The 15,175-nt window shown below is 43.9% G+C and overlaps 1 long non-coding RNA gene across 2 annotated transcripts; it reads right to left on the bottom strand.

The window, feature by feature from the left end:
- Positions 1-493: 493 nt before the first annotated feature.
- LOC145723369 (uncharacterized) lies at positions 494-15,128 on the bottom strand. Of its 2 annotated transcripts, none has more exons than XR_014148312.1 (2): positions 14,871-15,128; positions 494-745 (listed from the first exon to the last, which is right to left on the bottom strand). It is a non-coding gene; the product is annotated as an uncharacterized LOC145723369 (long non-coding RNA). The 2 variants fall into 2 exon arrangements; XR_014148311.1 differs by lacking the exon at positions 14,871-15,128 and adding an exon at positions 9,180-14,276.
- Between the last annotated feature and the right edge of the window lie 47 nt (positions 15,129-15,175).

Raw genomic sequence — 15,175 nt, forward strand, 5'->3', positions numbered from 1 at the left:
GCTCTGCTGTGTCACTGGCCAACTCGGCCACCTTCCTTTCTGAGACCCCAACTGCCAGGTCGCTGACCTGCTGGGCCTCTTACCTGTCTGGGTTCTAACTGCTGCTGAGGCACCTCCAAACCTGGTTGTCTTCCTCGTCTGGACCTGCCCAATCAATTTTCAGCTGGACTATTAGGGAACTGAACAAAGAAGGAACATGGGGAGCCCATATGAATATCTCACATAAAAATAAAAAAATTAAATTTAAAAAAGAAATCCCTTAAATCAAAATAAAAAATGAAATAACATCTGTGTATTGAGTTGTGGCATTACCACACAAACGGAAACTATTTCAAGTGACTTTAAAACAAGATAATTTGACTGCACATTCTCATATATACCCTAAGAACAAAAAGAGTTGCAAGAAAACTTAAACAGATTTTAGTAATGACCCAGAAATTCTACTCCTTAGTGTATACCCAAGAGTCATGAAAAAATATGTCCACACAAAAACTTGTACGCGACTGTTTATAGCAGTACTATTCATAATAAACAAGTGGAAACAACCAGAATATCCATCAACTGCTGAACGGATTTAAAATGTGGCATCTTGGGGCACCTGGGTGGCTCAGTTGCTAAGTGTCTGCCTTCGGCTTGGGTCGTGATCCCAGGGTCCTGGTATTGAGGCCCGTGTCGAGCTCCCGGCTCGGTGAGGAGCCTGCTTCTCCCTCTCCCACTCCTGCTTGTGCTCTCTCCCTCTCTCTCTCTGTCAAATAAATAAATAAATAAATAAATAAATAAATAAATAAATAAATAAATAAATCTTTAAAAGAATGTGTCATATTCATACAATGGAATATTATTCAGCCATAACAAGGAATGAAGTATTGATACAAGCTACAATGCAGATGAACCTTGAAAACATTTTGCTAAGTGCTTAAAAAATCCAGACACGGGTGCCTGGGTGGCTCAGTTGGTTAAGCAGTTGCCTTCGGCTCAGGTCATGATCCCAGGGTCCTGGCATCGAGTCCCACATCTGGCTCCTTGCTCAGCAAGAAGCCTGCTTCTCCCTCTGCCTGCCACTCCCCCTGTTTGTGCACTCTCTCTCTCTGTCAAATAAATAAAGAAAATCTTAAAAAAAAATCCGGACACAAGGGGCACCTGGATGGCTCAGTTGGTTTGGCGTCTAACTCTTGATTTCAGCTCAGGTTGTGACCTTGGGGTCGTGGGATCAAGCCCCGAGTTGGGCTCCACGCTCAGCCCTCTCCCTCTGCTGCTCCCCCTGCTCTTACTCTCTCTCTCTCTAATAAATAAATAAAATTAAAAAAAAATCCAGATACAAAAGAACACATATTGCATGATTCCTTACAGCTGACCCTTGATCAACACAGGTTTGAATGGTGCAGGTCCACTTACACACAGATTTTTTTTTATATAAATACAGCACAATACTATAAATGTATTTTCCCTCCCTTATGATTTTCTTAATAATGTTTTCTTTTTTCTAGCTTACTTTACAAGAATATAATATATAATACATATAACATACTAAATATTTAATCAACTCTTTATGTTATCAGTAAGGCTTCCAGTCAACAGAAGGCTATTAGTAGTTAAGTTTTGGGGGCGTTAAAACTTATACACAGAGGTTCAACTGCATGGGAGGCCAGCCCCCCCAGACCCTGCACTGTTCAAGGGTCAACTGTATGTGAAATGTACAGAGTAGGCAAACATAGTGACAGGAAGTAGATTAGTGTTTGCAGGGGGTGGAGGTGGAGGAGATTGGGGAGTGACTGCCAATGGGTATGCGATTTCTTTCTAGGGTAATGGAATTCTATCTAATTCTGGAATTAAATAGTGGGGTGTTGGTTGCACAACTTTGTGAATATGGTAAAAACCACAGAATTGCATATGTTTCAAAGAGTGAATTTATTTTATGTGAATTTGTATCAATAAAGCTGTTACTTGAGACGTCTGGGTGGCTCAGTTGGTTAAGCGCTCACCTTTGGCTCAGGTCATGACCCCAGGGTCCTGGGATTGAGTCCCGCATCAGGCTCCTTGCTGAGTGGGGGAGCCTGCTTCTCCCTCTGCCTGCCACTCTCCCTGCTTGTGCTCTCTCTCATAAATAAATAAATAAATAAATAAATAAATAAATAAATAAATAAAATCTTTTTAAAAAAATAAAGCTGTTACTTAAAAAAGAGAGAGGTAACCAGGCATGAGGTGCTTCCTGAAGAAATATTCTCCTCAAAAATTAGAATCTGAATCTTATTAAGCCTTCAGGGAGGAACATGTTAACACCATAGAGATATAATCAGCAAAATCCAAAATGAGAGACTCTATAGGACAAATTGCTTCCCTCAACAAACACATTTGAAAATAAAAATCAGAAACTATGACAAAAACAAGAAGGAGAGACAGAGATAGAGAGACCTACAGATTCATATGTATCTATGTATGGATCTTACTTGGATATTGTTTCAAACAAACAAAAAGAAAAAGAAATAATGGGAGATTTGAACAATGGCTGGATTTTGGTGATATTAAGGAATTATTTATTTAGGGTGATAATAGTGCTAAGATTATGCTTTTATTTTTTTTCTTTAGAGAGAGAGAAAGTGTGAGCGGGGTGGGGGGGCAAAAGGAGAGTAAAAGAGAGAACCTTAAGCAGGCTCCACACTCAGTGTGGAGCCCAATGTGGTGCTTGATTCCACAGCCCTGAGATCATGACCTGAGCCGAAATAAGAGTTGGATGCTTAACCGCCTGAGCCACCTTGGTGCTCCAAGATTATGTTTTCAAGAGTTCTTTTGTGTTGAGGAGATAGTTCTGTATCTTGAAATCTTGATTGTGGTGGTGGTTACATGAATCTATACATGTGATAAAGTTACTCCTTCCCTGAATGACATAAGGGAAAGTAAGGGGCCCCAGGAGTTTATTTGCATAAAGTCTCCTTAAGAGAATGAGCTTTGAGTGTATTCGTGTACTCTGCATAACTTTTCATTGAGTCAGGGCCTGTCCACTCATCTATGAATACATGAAGGTGTCTGAGGTCTTCTTAAATACAGTGCTTTGTTAGCTAGCCATTTACTGCTTCCTGTTTTGATTTTTTTAGCTGCTCAGTCAGCAGTTTCTCATTTAACCAAGTGCTTTACTGTAGAGAAAGAAGGAAAAAGAGGAACTCTGGCCTCCTGCTAACTAGTTTTATTTTTTGAATTCACGTTAATTATTGTCTCTGTGTTCTGCTGAACATCACAAGCCAGCCTTACTATTTATGCAATTCAGCCCTGGTTTGGGGAAGTCATGGGTTCTTCCAAATCTGCCAAAGATAACAGTGGCTTTTGCCAATGTCTTTTCATGCTCACTGAGGGCTGAAGATAGACGATGTGAAAAGAGATAATACTGATAGCATTTCTTTGATTAATGAACCCTAAAATTAAAAAAGAAGCTTTAGTTGGGAGAGGAAGTATAAGAAAATGAAACAAGGTGATACTGGGAACTTGATTCGGCAAGTCATTTTGAGGGCATGACCTGAGATCAGCCCATTTAGTCCAAAGTCTTACTCTTTCACCTGTCGCAACATCTAGAGAGGCATCTGGGCTGAAAAACAGAGAGCCGTGTTCAAGTCTTGCTTGGTGGCCAACTTGCCGCATACTCTTAGGTGTCATGTTTCCTTCAGTATCTGTTTCTTTATTTGCAAAACCAGGGTCCTGGGCCATATCACCTCCAAAGTTATTCCAGTTCCAAAATTTTATACCCAAGGGCAAAAAAGGGTCTTCATCTATTCTGGAAAGAAGATCACCAGAAGTTTGAAACAGAGGTCTCTTCTGGTCAGCTCCCATTCATTTATTTATTTGGTATTCAGCCAACATTTGCTAGGAGCTTAAGAATGTTTTGAGGGACTGGATTAAAACACATAACACATTGCTGTCCATGGACTAAGCAGTGATTTCTGAGCCAGATGTGCTGGAGGGGACTAGAACTGCCAAGAGCTTTTTGGAGCTCCAACGTCTTCCACAGCTAGGAGCTTGGGCAAAGCATTCTTCTCAAAGATAATTCTCTAAGGAGGGGACTTTCTTGAAGCCTTTAGCTTGAGCTCTAGGGCAAACTTGGTCTTAAGAACTTGGAAATTTTAGGGTGCTTTGGTGGCTCAGTTGCTCTGCCTTTGGCTCAGGGCATAATCTCATGGTCCTGGGATCGAGCCCCAAGTCAGGCTTCCTGCTCAGCTTCTTCCTCTGCCTCTCCCCCTGCTTGTGCTCTCTCTTTCTCTCTCTCAAATAAATAAAATCTTAAAAAAATTTTTTTAAAAAGAACTTAGAAATTTTAATTGGCTTGCTGGGAGGAAGAAAACATCTTTTGAAAGGTTTAAGTAGATTTTTCATTTCACCTCTAGGACAGGTTATTATTATTTACTTGGTTTGGGGAAGACCACGTGAGTAATGATAAGAGTGAATTATTCTGTGTAGTGCTTCCCATATGCCAGATGTTATACTAAGTCCCACTCAACTAATTCATTTAATCCTCATAACAGAATGCAAGGGTGGTATTTTTATTAACTCGATTTTATAGATGGAGCAGCTGAGGAATGCACAACCTTGAAGAACTTACTCAAGATGGCATACAATAACTAGTAGAGCTGGATTTGAACCATTACACCTGGCAAATTGTGCTCTTAAGCCCATCCACCAATGTGTCCCTAAATGAGTCTGTAACATGAAAGTGAAGCTAGGATTACCTTACGATCCAGTGTGTTGGTTTCCTATGGCTGCTGTACCGTTAACGTGACCGTTGAAAATAACAAAAACTTATTCTCTGATAGTTCTGAAGGTCAGGAGTCCAAAATGGGTCTCACTGGTTTAAAATCAAGGTATTGGCAGGATTATATTCCTTCTGGAGGCCCTAGGAGGCAACTCCTTGCCTTTTCCAGAGGCTGCCTTCACTCCCTGACTCATGGCCTCCCCCCATCTTCAATAGCCAGCGCCAGACGAGTCTTTCTCATGCTGCATCACCTGACACTTTCTTTTATCTCCTTTTCCTTTATAATGACCCTGTGATTACATTGGGCCCACTTTGATAATCCAAAATAATTTCCTCATCTGAAGATCCTTAATCATGTCTGCAAAGTTTCTTACCACATAAGGACACACCCAGACCTGGGAGTGTGGGTGGAAATGGGGAGTGACTGCAAATGGGCATAAGGGATCTTTTGGGGGTGATGGAAATGTTCTAAAATTAGATTGTGGGGATGGTTGCACAACTCTATACATTTGCTATAAATTATGGAATTGTGCACTTGAATGAATTGAGGGGCGCCTGGGTGGCTCAGTTGGTTAAGTGCCTCACTCTTGATCTCAGTTCAGGTATTGATCTCAGGGTTGCGAGTTCAAGCCCGGTGTTAGACTCCACGCCCATTGTGGAGCCTACTTAAAAAAAAAAAAATGGTTTGATATGCAGATTATATCTCAATAAAGCTGTGTTTTTTTTTAATGAGGAAGACAGAACCAGTATACAGTACTTATGCTGAAGTCTCTTTTCTTAACGAGGACTGTCTTTCATCCCGAGATGATTTTTTCCCTACTTTTTTAAGTTAATGTATCTTTCCTTTCTGAAAATGATGTGATTGAAAATGGCAGTAATAATAATAGTTTTTCATTACCCTTCCTTGTAAAGTAAAAAGTAAACACCGTGTCAATTCTTTTTTTTTTTTTAAGATTTATTTATTTTAGAGAGAGAAAGTGCATGAGCAAGGGGAGGGGCAGAGGGAGAGAGAGAGAGAAGCCCCAAACCGACTCCCCGCTGAGCATGGAGCCCAACACGGGGCTTGATCCCAGGACCCTGAGATCACATGATCTAAGCGGAAATCGAGAGTCTGCCACTTAACCAACTGAGCCACCCAGGCGCCCCTAACACCCTGTGTCCATTCTTGAATGTTTGTAAAAACTGTGCTGATCTGTGAAATCCAAGAGTTTGGGAAGCCCTGGACCAGCTCATCTGTAAAGTAGGAAGAGGTCTGAGGGATCATTGAATTCAACTCTTTCATTTTCAAGATAAGAAGGTATTGAAGGGCGGGGGCACCTGGGTGGCTCAGATGGTTAAGCATCTGCCTTCGGCTCAGGTCAGCATCCCAGGGTCCTGGGATCAAGTCCCACATCGGGCTCCCTGCTCCTTGGGAGCCTGCTTCTCCCTCTGCCTCTCTCTCTCTCTCTGTCTGTCTCTCATGAATAAATAAATGAAATCTTTTAAAAAAAAGAAGGTATTGAAGGGCTATGGCGGTGGAGCGCCCTGTGCAACGTTGCCTAGCCAGCTTCTGGGTCCTTCGTTTGTTTCCACTCTTACTGCATCCTCCACCAGGGGCCTTTTGATTCCGGAAGTCTAAGAACTCTTTGCCAATCTGCCCATCAGCACACAGTGAGGTATGACATTCTGGGCAGGTCAACATGTTGAGCGGCTTTGCCAAGGACACAGTTTAAAGGAAATGCTTGGCTCCACTGGGTGGATTCATCTGAGTAAGTCACCTGACCCAGACCAGTCCACAGCATCACATGGCAGTCAAAGGTCCTGAAGTGCATCTGCCAAATGACTAAGAAGTGCTTATTGGCCCAAAGGAGATGTTGACTGTGTGTGCTGGTAACGGAGGGCACTTCCCCAAGACGCGCAGCAGAGTGCGACATGTGACTTGTAACCCCTGGGGATGGACCCCAACGTGACATTCTCAGTTTCTCTCTTGCTTCTGAAAATATACTGCAAAGGCACCTGTGAAAATCTCCGGACTCCCAAGGGTCAAGGCACTTGGGGAACGTAAAGATGAATCAGATATTTCTGTCTTTATCTTTTTATTTACACCCAGTCTTGTTCCAGAAAGGACTGGAGGCAGTTTTGAAGGATGCATAAAATACAGGGAGCATTAATGAGATGGAGAGTGATACTGAAGTTATGTAAATATGGAAGTCCTATTCTGACCTGAAAACCAATTTTTTATTAAAAATGTCTATGGAAAATATTCAGCTAAAATTTGTATACCGGGGTAGCTGGGTGGCTCAGCTGGTTAACCTCTGCCTTCCACTCAGGTCATGATCCCTGGATCAAGCCCTGTGACTGGCTCCTTGCTCGGGGGCAGGGAGTCTGCCCCTCCCTCTGCCTCTGCCCTTCCCCCACCCCGGCTCATGCTCTCTCAAATAAATAAATAAAATCTTTAAAAAAATAAAATAAAATTTGTACACCTCTTAGCTCTATAGCACAAACTTTAAAAAAGTAACAATTTTATTATAATTTATATAGCACAAAAATCACTCTTTTAAAGTGTAAAGTGGCTTTTAGTATTTCATAGTTGTGCCTCCATCACCAATATTTAATTTTAGAACCATCTCCCAAAAGAAAACTACATGTTAATGGTCACTCCCCATTTTCTCCCAGCCCCTGGCAACCACTGTTTTCTAACTCTATGATATGCCTAGTGGACATTTCATATAAATGGAATGAGGCAATATGGCCTTCTGTAATTGGCTCCTTTCACTTACCATAGTGTTTTCAAGGTTCATCCGTGTTGAGCAAAACACTTTTAAAAAATATAAATAAATCAAGAGAATGAAAAGACAAATCATAGACTGGGAGAAAATATGTGCAAAAGACATATTTGATAAAGGACTTATCCAAAATACACAAAGAACTCTTCACATCATTTTCTCAGCAATGAGAAAATGAACAGCACAATTAAGAAAAGAATGGTCAAGGGGCGCCTGGCTGGCTCAGTGGGTGGGGCATGCGACTCTTAATCTCAGGGCTGTGGGTTCGAGCCTGAAGGGTGTGGAGATTACTTAAAAATAAAATCTTTAAAAAAATGGTTAAAAGGGGTGCCTGGGTGGCTCAGTTGGTTAAGCGACTGCCTTCGGCTCAGGTCATGATCCTGGAGTCCCGGGATCGAGTCCCACGTCGGGCTCCCTGCTCAGCGGGGAGTCTGCTTCTCTCTCTGACCCTCCCCCCTCTCATGCTCTCTCTCTATCTCATATTCTCTCTCAAATAAATAAATAAAATCTTTAAAAAAAAAAAATGGTTAAAAGACCTGGACAGACACCTCACCAAAGGAGATATCGGGATGGTATATAAACATATAAAAAAGATGTTCAATATCATGTGTCACTAGGGAATTGTAAATTAGAACAACAATGAGATACCGCTACACGCCTGTTAGAATGGCCTAAAGCAAAAACACTGACGACACCACGTGCTTGTGAGGAGGTAGGAGAGAACGCTCGTTCATTGCTGGGGAGGATGCAGGATGGAACAGGTACAGCCACTTTGGAAGACACTGTGGCACTTTCTTTCAAAACTAAACACACTCCTGCCATAGGATGCAGCAATTGCACTCCTTGATATTACCGCTGCGTGAAATCTGCACGTGGATGTTTACAGCAACTTTGTTCATAACTGCCAAACCTGGAGACAACCAATATGTCCTTGAGTAGATGAATGGATAAACTAACTGTGGTCCATCCAGGCCATGGAACAGTATTCAGCACTAAAAAGAAATGAGCTATCAAACCGTGAAAAGACATGGAAGAAACGTAAATGCATAGCACTAAGTGAAAGAAGCCATTCTGGGGTGCCCGGCTGGCTCAGTTGGTGGAGCGTGTGTGACTCTTGATCTGGGGGTCGTGAGTTCGAGCCCCACGATGGGTGTAGAGATTACTTAAAAAAAAAAAAAAAAAAGAAGCAGTCAGAAGTGTGAAAGGGCTACATACCAGAGGATCCCAACTATATGACATTCTGGAAAAGGCGAAACTGTTATAGAGACAGTAAAAAAGATCAGTGGTTGCCAGGGGTTAGAGGAGGGAAGGGATGAATAGGCAGAGTACAGAGGATTTTTAGGGCAGTGAAACTATTCTGTTTGATACTGAAATGGTGGATACATGTCATTATACATTTGTCAAAATCCGTAGAAGGTACAACACCAAAAGTGAAGTCCAATGTGGACTGTGCACTTTGGGTGATGATGATGTATCAGTGTAAGGTCATTGATTGTAATAAACGGACCAAGATGTGGATAGTTGGGGAGGCCGTGCGCACGTGGAGGATAGGGGACATATATACTCTCTGTACTTTCTGCTCAATTTTGCTGTGAACCTAAAACTGCTCTAAAAAAATAAAGTCTATTAAAAGCAAATAAACAAACATAATAGTACAACCAGAAAACTATTATATATACCTGACTTTAGTATCACACGTAAGTTGTGATGGTCCCAGTGTAGTGGGTAACTCTTGGTGCCCTGCTCCGTTCCCACTCTGCCATTGGCTGAGGGAAGATGTCCCCTGCCAGGAGAGGCCTGGGAAGTCACACTCTTCATGGCCAATGACTGGCTGATGTGGGAATGAACAGCTCTAGTCCTCTTGCCTCTGGGTAGAAAAACCTCTACGGTACAGTTGTGCTTCAGGGTTTTTGATGGGATCAGGCTGAGGTCTGCTTCTTCCTGAACCCACATCTTTGCAGAGCCTCTTCCTTTGCCCTGTCCCCATCCTACACTCTCCTGCAGGTTTGTCCCCAGAGTGTGCCCTCTACAGCTTATTAGCACAAGAATCGTCTCTCAGGCTTTGCTTCTAGGAAACTAATCTATGACAATTCCTAGGGACGTCCCTGTCTTCCTAGGATATTCTGATGGAAGGTCATCTTAAAAGGGTCATGTAATTCATTGTCCACAGTGTTGCCTGCCACAAACAAGACGCCTTTACATATTTTTTCCACATTCATGGCAAGCGCCTGAGATACACAGCATTGCACCGGAACCTGACTTTACAAAATCAAGTCTTTTCTTCCCAGGCACCCATTTTTACATTAAAAGAGTAACTTTAGGGGTGGAGGAGAATTAAAAGTAAAAGAAGAGAGAACAGTGGTGGTGACATACAATGTGGCCAGAAATGAATCTGAAAAAGTGTGGGTTTCCTTTGGGTGGGCCACAGATTTTGCCATAAGCCTTGTAATTACACACACACACACACACACACACACACACACACACACCCCTGCTCATTTATACAATTCAGTGTCTTCTACTTAGGAACCAACTGTATTAAGGCCAGTCAGAATTTCTGCCTTGGTCCTTCTGAAAAGCATACCCCACCAGGTAATGAAACACAACCTTGACAGCAAACTTGGGGGAGAAAAGTCCCAGCTCAGCTTGATTCTTGAGCCCTGCTCTCTGGGCTTATTTCCCTTCCGAACTTTGGGCCGCCTATTTAATTTCTCTGAGCCTTCATTTTTTTCATCTGTAAAATGGGAATAGTAATAGCCCTACTGCATAGATGTTATTAATTAATCCTTTATTGAGAACTAAGTGATAAAATAATAGTCTGCTAACAGGTCTTGAGTGAGGGTTAAGAAAACATGAAAGCTTTAATGCTAGAGGGGAAAAAGACATTTAAAAATTGGGATTCTGAGGTCCTTGACTTTATTATTTTTTAAAGATTTTATTTATTTGAGAGAGAGGGAGAATGAGAGAGAGAGAGCACAAGGGGGGTGGGCAGAGGGAAAGGGAGAAGCAGGCTCCCTCCTAGGACTCTGGGATCACGACTCCGAGGCGAAGGCAGCCGCTTAACCAACTGAGCCACCCAGGCGCCCTAGTCCTTGACTTTAGACCTGTTTCTGATTACCTTAGAACCTCTTCCTCCTCTATCATTGCCTGGCATTTACTGAGTCCTCACCAGACCTCTGGAGAAGGCTCACATGCCTCTCGCTAGATCTGATACTCTATTTTGGGCCTGCTGTTACCACTTTAATATATCCTATTCAGACGTTTCACCCATCCTGCAGGAGGAGGAGATTATACATGCGTGAGGGTTCTTGGGGGGCCATTCTAAGAATACTGCCTACCTGTTAATAAATAAATGCTTATTGATTGCTTGGAAATCCTTCAAAAACAACCAGGAAGAGATGGTGCCCCTCCCCTCCCGAGTTTAGGACCACAGCAATCTTTATCGTGCCAGGATGTCATCTCTCAGGAGCTGCGTGACTGGAAGAGGAAGGATGTGCCAGGAAGAGGGACTTGCATAGGCAGACAAGAAGGCCACGAGGGCTGGAGCGAGTGAGTCTTGTGACAGGAAGTGAGGTCATGGGAATAAGCGGGAGTCAGCTGATGTTAGCCAGGTAGGAGTTTATTCGAGGAAGGAAGGAATGATTTTTAAGATGATGAAAAGTTTTAGAAGTAGATTCGTTGCACAGTAATGTGAACATGATTAATGCTACTAAACTGTACATGTAAACACGGTTTAAGTGGCAAATTTTATGTTATATGTATTTTACTATGTCAGGGAGCAAGAATTCTGGTCCCCTCAAAGATCTTTCTAGCTGGACTAAGAATCAAATTGACATGAGACCGGTTAACAGGAGAAAATCAAATTTAATGATGTACGTATGGGGAATCCACACAGACATGGGCACTGCAAAGACAGGTAAAATGAGGTATATATGTCACCCTGTACTAAGGAGAAGGGGCAGGGGTCTGGGACTTCATAGGAAAGGAATGCACTTCACAGGGTGAGAAGAAGAGGAGCCGATGTTTGGTTATTAGATGTTTGCCCTACCATGCAGTTGGGTCACTCAGATGAAATTTATCTCTGTTAATAACTCTTATTTGGGGAAAGGCCCTTAATTTAGATTCTTCTGCATTGTTAAGGGAGGGATAAAAGTTTCTCTTGGGCCCACAGTGCTTTCAGCTCAAGACAATCCACATGCCAAAGTGGCACAATCTGGGGGCCTGTCCTGGACCCCTTCATTTTCAAAGCTGGTCTCCGTGTGTGTTTGAGTCTAATTGACTTCTGGCTGAACGTTCCTCTCTTTACATTCCCTGCCCACAAATACAACCTACCCCCAACCCTCAATGTGCTCGCCTATAGCTTGCAACAGTCTGCTTATCTCAAATTGCAATTCTTCTGCTCTTCCCAAATAAACTCCTCCTTTTTGAGCTTGCCTCAGTTTACCCCTTTATTTAGATCAAGAATATTACATATTGCAGTTGAAATATTTTCATACAAAAGGTCAGTGTGTCTGTGGTGGGAACAGTTGACTGCAGGGATCCTCAGGGCTCGGGTTAGTGCCTAGCACTTCTCATGCACTCGAGAAATAGCTGACACCTGACCAGAATCTGTTCTGAGTTCGTTCATTATATATCAATTCGTTTGAACTTTACAACAACCCTATGAAACACAGATGAGTGAAGAGAGTGTCCAGGACCCCACAGCCAGGAAGTGTCAGAGATGGAGTCAAAATCCAGGACGTCTGGAGAGAGTCCATGCCTTTGACCATCATTATCAAACAGAATGAATGAATGAATGAATGAATGAATGAATGAATGTTGAGTCCTGAGAACCAGTGGTTCTCACCATGGAAGGGGGGGCGGGGTGTACATGCAGATTTTGCCCCTCCTTCCCCCAGAAGGCTTTTGGCAATGTCTGGGGACATTTTTGATTGTCACAACTCGAGCGAAGGGAGCTCCTGGCATCAGGTGGGTAGCCCCCCGGGGACGCTGATGCCACTAGATGTCCTATGAGGTGCAGGACAGCCCCCCAACCTCCTTCACGCAACAAAAAACTACCCAGCCTCCGAATGTCAGTCATCCTGAGGTGCAGAAACCTGCTCTAAACTTAATCAATTTCTTTTCCTACTCTCTCCAGCGCTTATTGCTTTATGATCTGAACCTCTCACTTAGTCTCTCGCCATTAGATAGAAAAAGACGGAATCTGAAATGGCTCCTCAGGGCTCTTATCTCTGGTGGCTGGGTTATCTGCCACAGTCCTGTGGTATCACAGATTTGTATCTGGCTTGAGCCTCACTAACCTCTGAGCCCCACACTGTGACTTTCCTGGTGAGAATTTCACTGGGGACATTTGAGGGGGGGGGGCTGTCCTCATGCCTATATGTTTACAGGGAGCCTGCCACCCTCCTGCCGCCCTGGGGTTTTTTCTGGTGCCTTGGCTCCTGGCCCCCCCACTGGTGCTGCCCTTCCCAAACCATGCTGCCATTCCATTCCGTGTGTAGTCTCAGAGCACAGCAGTGCCCAAGGTCAGAGATTCCTATCTTCCTTTTCTCATCATGCTCTTAGCCCTGCAGGTAGCTACTATTCATGGGGCACTTACTAGATGCTAAGCAGTGTGTTTCATTCAATTTACCGAGAGAAGTAGGTGCTGTTCTGTTTTACAGTTGAGGAAACCCAGGCACTGAGAAATTAAGTAACTTGCTCAGGTCCCACAGCTTGTACGTGCTGGAGCTGGGATCGGAATCCAGGTAGCTTGATGGCAGAGCCCACCATGTGCACCCACTTCTCCCTCCAAGCCCCTCTCATCTCAGCCTCCTCCTTGTGGCTGGCCTACAAGTGCAGTCTCTTCTGAACTAAGGAGAAGGGGCAGGGGTCTGGGACTTCATAGGAGTCTCTTCTGAGGCTCTCCTGACCATTACCACGGGAACTCCCTGCCAACACCCAGCCACCCACGGGTCCTCAATTTTCAGCCGCCTTCTCTTGTCCCATACTCTTAGCTCTCAGCTCACCGTGCTGCTGAGGGAGTCTGAGGGGGTATCCCTGGACCTCATTTGCCTAAACATGCCTGGCATCAGGCCACCACTTCTGTTCCATTTCACCTGTGAAAACCCAACCAAAGGCCACCATTTATTCTGGGTGAATTGAGGGAGTGGTTAAGGACACCCTGTTCCTCTCTTATTAGACAGTGAATTCCCAAGGGAAAGAACAGAATCCCATTTCTCTCAGGGCACCTGGGTGGCTCTGTCGGTTAAGTGTCCGACTCTTGATTTCAGCTCAGGTCATGATGTCAGGGTTGGGAGACTAAGCCCCATTTGGGGCTCTGCACTGAGCGTGGAGCCTGCTTGAGATTCTCTCTCTCCCTTGCCCTCTGCCCCTCCAACACTGCCTCCCCCCGCCCCCGCACGCTGGCTCTCTTCTCTCTCTTAAAAAAAAAAAAAAAGAATCCAATTTCTCTCAATAATCAGCTGCACTTGGCACATAAGGGACATCCACTAAATGTGTTCTTGAATAAATGGTTGAATGAACTCCTACCACTCCCCACTGAGGAAGACTGTGAAAGTATACTGGTCATGAGACTTCGCTATGGACTTGGACAGAGGTGGGTCTGAATAAGACTATGGTCACTTCCCAGCTAAGAGTGTGGAGAAGAACTTAACTCAGGGTTGGCAACTTTTTTCTGTAAATGGTCAGACAGTAAATATTTTCGATTTTGTGGGCCAAAATCTTGTCTCTTGTATAACTACTCAACTCTGCCTTGTTGGTAAAAACAGCGAGAGAGAATACCAAAACCCGTGGGCATGGCTGTGTTCTCACAGACGTTATTTACAAAAATAGGGAGCAGGCTCAGGGCAGTATGCTCTCACTTGACTTACTGTAAAAAAAAAAGAAAGATTATAAAAGAAGATCAAGTGAGACAACCTGTGAATGCAGCCCTTACATCTTACACTTGATGTGCTTGGGTAGGATGGCACTTAATTCTCTCACATCAATTGCACTCAGTTCAATTTACTGTGCTCTACCCCACGGCACAGATACGTATAAAGTTTCCCCATTTCCCTGTGAGGTAATAATACCAAACATTTGAAAAATAGCATTGCATAGGGATGAAGAGGACAGGATTCTGAACTAGATAGACTGCCTGGGTGTGGGTTCTGGCCCCGCCACTTCAGAGCTAATGCGGTCTTCCGAAGATTAATTTACTTTCCACGGCTGAATCTCCCTCAGTCGTCCTAACTGTAAAGCAGGGACCACAATAAGAGTGCGTATTTCTCATAAGGTTGTCTCGAGGATTAAATGGACCTGCACATTCGATCACCGGGGGATCCTTAAAGATTCCAAGACCCAGAACACGTGCAGACCAAGGAACTCACCGACGTCTGGGGCGACACAGGGACATCAGGATTTTTGAAGTTTCCCTAGATGATTCCAAAGTGCTACAAGTTCGGAAACCAGTGGGTTAAAGTGCCCCGCGCGCTGATTTTGATCCTTCGGTGGACACTTCTGGAATTGCTGCGTTTCCAGGCAAGCCCCACGTACCCCGGACCCCCTCACCCGCATTTCATTGCTCAAGCTTCTCCCAGGGTCCGCGGGCTGTGGGCCCAGAAGCCCTGGCTCTTGCATGCTGGGACTTGTAGGCCCTCTGGCTCGCCGGCCCCGCCTTGCTCGTTCTCCCATT

Source organism: Leptonychotes weddellii, chromosome 9 (assembly GCF_054177405.1).
Source record: "Leptonychotes weddellii isolate Sample4059 chromosome 9, ASM5417740v2, whole genome shotgun sequence".
NCBI lineage: Eukaryota > Metazoa > Chordata > Mammalia > Carnivora > Phocidae > Leptonychotes > Leptonychotes weddellii.